This window comes from Triticum urartu, chromosome 2, assembly GCF_003073215.2.
Source record: "Triticum urartu cultivar G1812 chromosome 2, Tu2.1, whole genome shotgun sequence".
Lineage (NCBI taxonomy): Eukaryota > Viridiplantae > Streptophyta > Magnoliopsida > Poales > Poaceae > Triticum > Triticum urartu.
This window is the reverse complement of record NC_053023.1, coordinates 535,093,621-535,101,377: the sequence shown is the minus strand read 5'-3', so window position 1 is coordinate 535,101,377 and position 7,757 is coordinate 535,093,621. Positions and strand designations below refer to the sequence as shown.

Genomic DNA, 7,757 nt, shown 5'->3' with positions numbered 1-7,757 from the left:
CCTGCCTGATGCGCACTGCCAGTCGCCTCGCCAAGAGAAGCAGCTGGAGCCTCAGGGGCCTCAGCCGCAGGCGCTAAGGGCAGCTGCTTGCTGCCCTCAGCCTCAGCGGCACGGGCCCCAAGAGCTGCTCCCTCATGAGCATCGCCCGGCGCTGTTATCCCGCCGGGAGCCCCCTCGGCATCTGGCGCCTCACGCCTCCCTGCTCCGCCACCCGAGAAAGAGTCGCCTTGGCCGACTGGAAGGACAGTCACCATCACTGGGTTCTCGCGAGGCCCCCGGAGGCCGGCGGGGTGCGGCCCCCACTCATCAAAGATAGGCATATGATTCACAAAATCGCCCCTGTTCTGGCAGAGGTACAACAAGGCCCCTCCCTGCTGGATGCTGCCAGGGTTGGGGTCCCCAGTCAGGATCAAGAGCACTGTCCTCAGCACTTCAGGCGTCAGGTCCTCTTCCTGGAGCCTCATACGATCATTACGCCCGCTGAAGGCCCACATCCGGCGGGAGTGGCGTTGGAGAGGAGCAATGCAGCAAAGCAGGAACTCCTTCACCACCTTGGGCACTGTCACGCCAAGCGACCTCAAGAACGTGAAGCGGTGCTAGACGAAGACGAGCCGGGGGCTCTCAAGCGTCTCCTGGCCCCAGCCCGAATTGGGGACAGCAGGCGAAGTTGGCTCCGATAGCAGGGGGCTGGGCACCCCTGCATCCACATACAGCCACCGCTCGCGGAACCCAGCCGTGAGCAGAGGGAGCCTGAAGTCAATCCTTGAGGCCGCTGACTCAGACGCGGCAATGAAGCTCACGCACGCCCAGCATTGGGTAGGGTCGACAAGGCGCAGAGAGAAGAAGTGGCGCAACAAGGCAACCGAAGGAAGGATGCCCATCATTGCCTCGCAAACAAAGGCGAAGACCGAAAGGAGGGTGATGGATTCAGGACCCAGATGCATCAGGTGGATCTGATAGTGGGAAAGCACGGCATTGAAGAAATCAGAAAAGGGGGGAACCAGACCCGCCCACAGGGCGTCGGCAAAATACTAGACCTCGGTGACTATCCTGTCGATGGAGAAGTGGGATGCGGGCCAGGCCGTCGTCCTCCCGCATTCGTTGAAGATAGTGGCCAGAGCCGAGCTGACCTTGCCCAAGCCCTCGGCGGGGGCCGCCAACGGCGGCGAGCAAGGCGGAGGCATGGGTTTCTTCCCTCTTCCCTTCTTCGTCGGAGCCATGGAGATGGGAAGGGGGGGAAGGTTCGAGATTGGGTTGAAAACAGAAGCTGGAGTTCGAGAGGAGGAAGGACAGAGGGCGCTCGAGCAACAGAAAGGGGAGCGGCTGTGTACGACTACGAGTCCGCCTAGCATGGCGCAAAATAAAGGGACGTGGGGGAACAGTGCTGCCCACGTCCAATCAACCGCCACGTGGTGCCCAAGGCCGCAGGCTGTTAGGGCCTGCGGCGCTTCGCTCTTGCCCTTTCGCCTCCCTGCACGGCCAAGTCCGGGCGCGCCTTGGGCCCGGGGGCTACTGTCGGCGTTCTGGGAACGGGGGTCCCCAGACTTGCCTGCCTGCGGCCTGCGGCGTGGCTCAAAGGGGGGCCCAGCACGGCCCATCTTCATCAACACAGACCCAAGACCCTCGCGAGGGACCAAGCCTCGCGGGGCGGACGACACGGAACTTCCTCAGGCATGGCCTCATCAGGCTGGCTCGTGAGGAGGCGGAGAGATCAAGGCGGGGTACCTCGCGAGGTGCCCGTGACGCAAGCCATGACGACCAAAGGCGCCAGGCGGGCGCCAGCCGCGCAGTGTCCTCCTTTCCTCTTTGGTGTAAAGGGAGCAAGCGCAGGCGAGAGCATCAAGCAAAGGCACCCGTTTCGGTGCAACGAGACCAAGACCAGTCCAACGGCAGGGAGGAAGTCATTATGGAGCCCAAGCCAGCGTCACCACCAGAGCCTTTGGCAGGCGAGGACCAACTTTAGTCAGGATAAGTGTACCAGATGTTCCGCTTTAAAATGGCCAATTGTTGGCGCCCTTCCCGCTCAATATTTGGGAAGAGGCCCAGGGCCTTTTCCTATAAATAGGACTAGCCATCCCCAGGGTAGAGGGGCAATGAAGAAGGGAGAATCTAGAAGCCAAGAGAGAAACTAGCTAGGATCGGATCGAGTAGCATCACACACAGAGAGAGAAGGGCGACTGAACTCCTCCTAGCAGTTCATCCCCCCAGCCAAGAACAGACCCTCGCGAGGCTGTTCTTCCTTGTATTGCTCATCATCATCAGCCCAAGAGGCAATCCACCACACCACACACTGGAGCAGGGTACTACACCACAACGGTGGCCCGAACCAGTATAAACCCTGTGTCTCTTGTGCTGTTCTTTTCATAACTTAGATCTTAGCGAGACGGAGGGGTGCAGGTAGGTAGAAGGCGAAATCTTCGTGCGCACCCCAGTGTTCGAACCTCAAGGGTCTGCCGGAACCCGAAATCCGACAGTAATGTCGGTGAGAAATACGTACTCCCCCAAGCTTAGGCTTTTGGCCTAAGTTGGTCTATGGCCACGGCTGCCCTGGCGGATATCCATCCATACCTATACTAATTACAGACTCCCTAGAAATTAACGCTTTGCCGTCCATCTCGTGGGACCGAATTATTACTGTTTACATCCATCAATATAATTTTTTTTAAGTATAATTAGTTGCTACAATTTTGCAATTCGAGAAATTTGCTTCATCGGGCCGGAAAATAATAATCAAGGAAAAGGTATGAATCGTTTCTCTTCACGATCTCCTCTAATTATCTATACGTACCAGGTAACAAAAGTTTCCTTGAAAAAGAAAACAGATTTTTTTTTATCTATCCTAACTAATACACGTATGCCCTCAAAAAAAAACTAATACACGTATACTACATGGATTCTCTCCTCCACGATGTCTCTTCTCCATTACCTCTCTCTCCCCACGTACTACACGGTTCCTCTCTCCTCCATGATCTCTTCTTCTCCATTATCTCTCTCTCCTCAGATGCAAAGCAAACCCATCCACGGTCTCCCCCCTTCTCCATTATCTCTCTCAATGTCCCGATGGAATACAAATCCATATTCTCTCTTAACCTGAAGGCATAGATCTGAAAAATCTATAGCGCCTACTACGCGCTAGCCCGACGTGCGGCTGACCACCTGATCTAGCGCGCTGGGCAGACCCGGCTGGACACACGGCAATAGATTTCCTCATCTATATCGGATTTGTATAGTCGTGTAATTTATTCTCGGTTTGTTTTCTTGCTGACTTATACTTGAATCCATCATGACTTTTCCTTTGGATCCAGATTGATTTCTTTGTGTCATGCCGCCCTACAAATCCTCAGGCCGCCCAATGAATCCCCAGGCTCCGTCACCTCTGCTCGCCGCCATCCTCACCCCCGAACATCTGAACAGCCTTTGTGGGTACATATTTTGCTATAAAGGAGTTCAGCTATGCCATGGTGTATACGTGGTTGTTCATGTGCAGTAGTGTGCAGGTATGGAGAGGTACGTACTGTAGTAACTAAAATTATCAGATTGTGGTGCAAGAATGCTTGGTGAGCACTGAGCAGACATGTTGATAAGCCAGTCACTGCCTTGTGAGGTTCACTGTTGATGATCAGAGACTAATAATTCATATATGAGGACATTTGATTTTTCTGGTCAGGGAGTATTTATCGGTGGAAGACCCATCAGTACTTGCCAGAATATACATGTACATACCTGACTGCAATGCATGCTTGCATCCCGTTCCATCTGCAGAAAAATTAAGGTAATTGAATCAACTAGGTTTGATCTGCTATATGTGCAATACAATGTAATTTGTTGGCAAAAACAATTAATTTCTTACTTAAGTACACATATGGCAGATCAGATTGAGGCTCAGAGCCTAGCGTAGAATTGCATCGGCGATACCGATGGCCATCAACAATCCAATAGACATAGACGTAGTGAGCCCATGTCGTAGTGCCCAAATGGCAGGCCATTGCGACTAAGACGAAGGCTTTGGTAGGCCCCAGATGATAATAGCATACTTTGTATGTCGCTGCATGGCAGAATGACTCCACGAGAGAATTTTTGTCATGGTTGGAGACCAGATGATATTATGGCCTCCAATATCCACTTTAGCAGACCAATGTGCATGCTTTGGTTCAGCGTTCTGCATATAATAAGAGACCAACAGGAGCAGCCTATGATGGAGTCCTAAGAAAAATTGCACAAACAACTGCAAGTCTAGGCTATGTTGTGGTCTGATTTGGGCAGAAAAACTGCTTTGAAAATTGGGACTACTGAAGATGGTATAAGATGTTTCACTTCTCATGTTTACTATTTTCTTTTCTACCGAGATCTAATTAGTGTCGTTTTCTTCTATCATTTTTATAAAATTGTATGTACACTATAATACAGTTTATACCCTGAGAAAATAATAGCATCGGAGAGCTAGCGGTTTGGGCGTAAGGGGCATGGAGAAAACCTGGCATTGTTGAAGGCACCGCTGCCGGACGCGTTGTTCTACAAGCCATGTTTTCTGCTGTCCAGTACAATAGACCAGGAAAATTAGTAGCTTCATACATGGATGTTCAGGTATGCAATCATCTTTTATACACAAATGATCTTCATAATATAAATATGGATTTTGATTGCGCTATACCAGCACAGCTACAGGCTTCTATATTATGCATGAACTGAAGTATGTGATGGTTGATCTATGGAGGGCACACTATACAGCAGGTACATTTGAAAAAATAATACAACTTACAACTTACATTATCACAATCTTTCCTGTAAATTAATAATCTTTGTTCCCTACTATGGTAGTAGTAAATAATCGACCATCTATTGTCTCATCTCAATATCTCTTGCCTTGAAGCTTTGTCTGTGTGAGCTACCGGATGACCTATTCTATTGCGTAGTGGCGATTGCTATGCGTTTGGGCTCGCGTAGCCTCATGGCCCTCATTATAGGATGTGTGGTATCCTAGAAGCAGCTTCAATCGCTGAGAATGGGATGCATGCACGTGTGGGCAGTTTTTCGACACCTCATGCAAATAAATTCAGAGCACAACCATGTTCATCAGGTGAGCTTACACAAATTAAACATCATGTTGGTTCACAACATCGTCGACCATGACCATCTGGCGAGGTTATACAAATTAGACACCATGTTGGTTCACAACATCGTAGATGGTTCGCTTCTCTAACTAGGTGCCAATGTTTTCTTTGGTCCGTTGTTCTCACTGTGCATGTTAGGGAATCATCTTTTGTGTTCTTTCGCAGATTCAATTTTTTGTAATCCTTTAATTTGTTATATCAAGTTCAACTATTTTTCTTGGCAATTTAATGTTTAAAGAAATTGCGTGTGATATGAAGGCCAGATTAATTAAGATGTGGGATGCCATTAACGTGAACAGTGAACTTACTTGATGAAGAGGTCAGTTTTATGATTTGCCAACATAAACATTATACAATCAGTTATAGTAGTTATTACAAATACTGAGACATCTTCTCCCTAAATTATTATTGTTTCAGGGCATGATGCATGAGAAGGTAATGTAACATATTGTTATCAAGTTCAGTCGCTGATCCAAGAAGGTTCAGTCTAAGTTTATATCTTCGCCGTATTTCCATCAAATTGGAGGTGAGAAGACACCTTATTTCTTGCACACTAATCCAAAAAAACTATTGGCGAAGATTGAATTTTCAGTTTTGACTGAATGAATATAATCTCAATTCTCAAGTACATTTACCAATATTACACTATTTATGCAAAAAAATCACAGATTTTGAAGAAGACACGTCATTAAAGCATACAAATGTCGAACAGGTTCTGTTATTTCGACCATGAGGCTCTATATTGTTTTGTATGTGCAAGCCATATTAAAAGTTTGTTATGCTTTTCTAGGAGACTATTACCAGGACACCAAATGTCAAAATTTGAATGGACAGCAGGCAGACTATAAATCAGTTGTAAAGGTAACTAAAAATTCTAGGAATAGGAACAGCTGTCGTGTTGTACATTCCGATGGATAATCAGAAAATGAGGGTAGTATGGAGAAATATGAATCCATATTCAAGGAATTAAGAGTTGAGAGAAAGTATATAATAGCTCACAGATGTGGTGGCATTCGTAGAATACCAGAAAACATTATTGAGATTAACCATATAAGCTTTTGTGGTGTATTTGCATGTTCTTTCATAGTTTTTCACGTCTCTAATAATTGCTAAAAATGATTTTGCAGGGGCAAGTGCAAAACTTATTTGTTCTGAAAAATATAAAGCAAGAGCCGGAGGATGATGAACTCCACCTCCATACTACCTAAAAGGATTAGGGGAAGGAGCACAAGTCGTGTCACATGTAGAAGAGGAATAAAAAAAGGAAGGTACTCAGGTGTTGATATAAAATCACCGAATATAGAATGTCCAGTGTGTCCTGGACTCGAAAATTAGTTATAATTTGAACAGGTACAAGCATTCTTATCTGACAAAATGTAATATGGTCCAGATATAGCACCTTTTTTAAATTGTTCCACCATCCATGTGTCACAGTTTCTCACTCTCTACCCTGCTTGCATCTCTCAGTTCCCCTCGGCAAAATTTTATTTGTGAGCATGGTAGTTCTCTATGCATCTACATCTGAACATCTACCTTTTTTGCCACTGATGTAAACATCTACCATTGTGCAGCTAATTTTTTTAGCAAGGGCTAACAACTGATTTCAGACAATCAAGATGAGTTATGTATGCATCACGGTTATGAATTTGACTCGTTGAAGCTAAAGAACTATAGACGAAACAAGAACATTTTGTCAGTACCTATAACTTTCTTTTCTTAGATGGACCCTGAAATTCACATGCAGATTAAAAAAATAAATGGAAACTAGCCAATGTGATTCATATGTCCACAGTACAACAATAACCATTTTAGGTGTTGTATCTGCCTGGCACTGACCTTCCTCTGCTATAATCTCTCCAGGATGCAATGTTGAATCACCTAAAAAATGAAAGGAGGTTTGGGATAATGTAGAGAGCGTTGTTTGACATCTCAAATTTTATTTCATAGAGAGAGGAGATTGGAAAAAATTGACAGGACATCTGCGCCAAACGCTACTACCGAGACCGTCGACGATCCTCGGGAAAACCTGTTACTGATCTAAAAAGACACACATATCAGTAGTAGCTGTGGTGTGTCTCCATACCAAAAGTACAATTATTACAGATATATACTTTTTTAATATAAAAAACTGTAATAAATTATATGGGGACTAATTTGAGTTAACCATCGAAAAATGTGCAATGAAGATCGGGATAATTCTTTTTTATCTTTCTAACAATAACTTCCCAAATGAATGTCAGCTCTCCGACCAAATAATCTATTACGCCACAAAAAATACTCCAATTTATATAAATAAAATGTCATGACTTTCAATAAAGAAAATTTTGAAATCGTGACAAACGCTTACTCTTGGATAACCGATCCTTCGTAGGATTTTTTGAAAGCATTATAGAATTGTCTATCGAGCATAGCAAGTCGATCTGAGATGCCAACGAGGATGTATGGACCACTAGATATAAAAGCGAAAGATGAGTAAACATATGATAAAACAACGGTTTCGACTGCAAATTAACAAGAGTAATCTACCTATAATGTTGAATAAATTAAGACATTGGTTTTTAAAAATGGACAACGAGCTTTTTGAATTGCTCTAAATCCATTAATTAGTATGTGAACCGGGCACATGAATAACCATGTTGTGTGTTT

General features: G+C 45.5%; 1 long non-coding RNA gene across 18 annotated transcripts; it reads left to right on the top strand.

Moving 5' to 3' along the window:
• The first annotated feature begins 2,884 nt into the window (after window positions 1–2,884).
• On the top strand, window positions 2,885–6,535 carry LOC125538563. 18 transcript variants are annotated; one of them, XR_007296428.1, is made up of 6 exons: window positions 2,888–5,077; window positions 5,370–5,430; window positions 5,529–5,637; window positions 5,780–5,823; window positions 5,902–5,972; window positions 6,239–6,535. It is a non-coding gene; the product is annotated as an uncharacterized LOC125538563 (long non-coding RNA). The 18 variants fall into 18 exon arrangements; XR_007296431.1 differs by having other exon boundaries at window positions 2,890–3,772; window positions 4,408–4,584; window positions 4,660–4,731; window positions 4,871–5,430; window positions 5,529–5,972; XR_007296426.1 differs by having other exon boundaries at window positions 2,890–4,584; window positions 4,660–4,731; window positions 4,871–5,077; window positions 5,529–5,972.
• The last annotated feature ends 1,222 nt before the right edge of the window (window positions 6,536–7,757 follow it).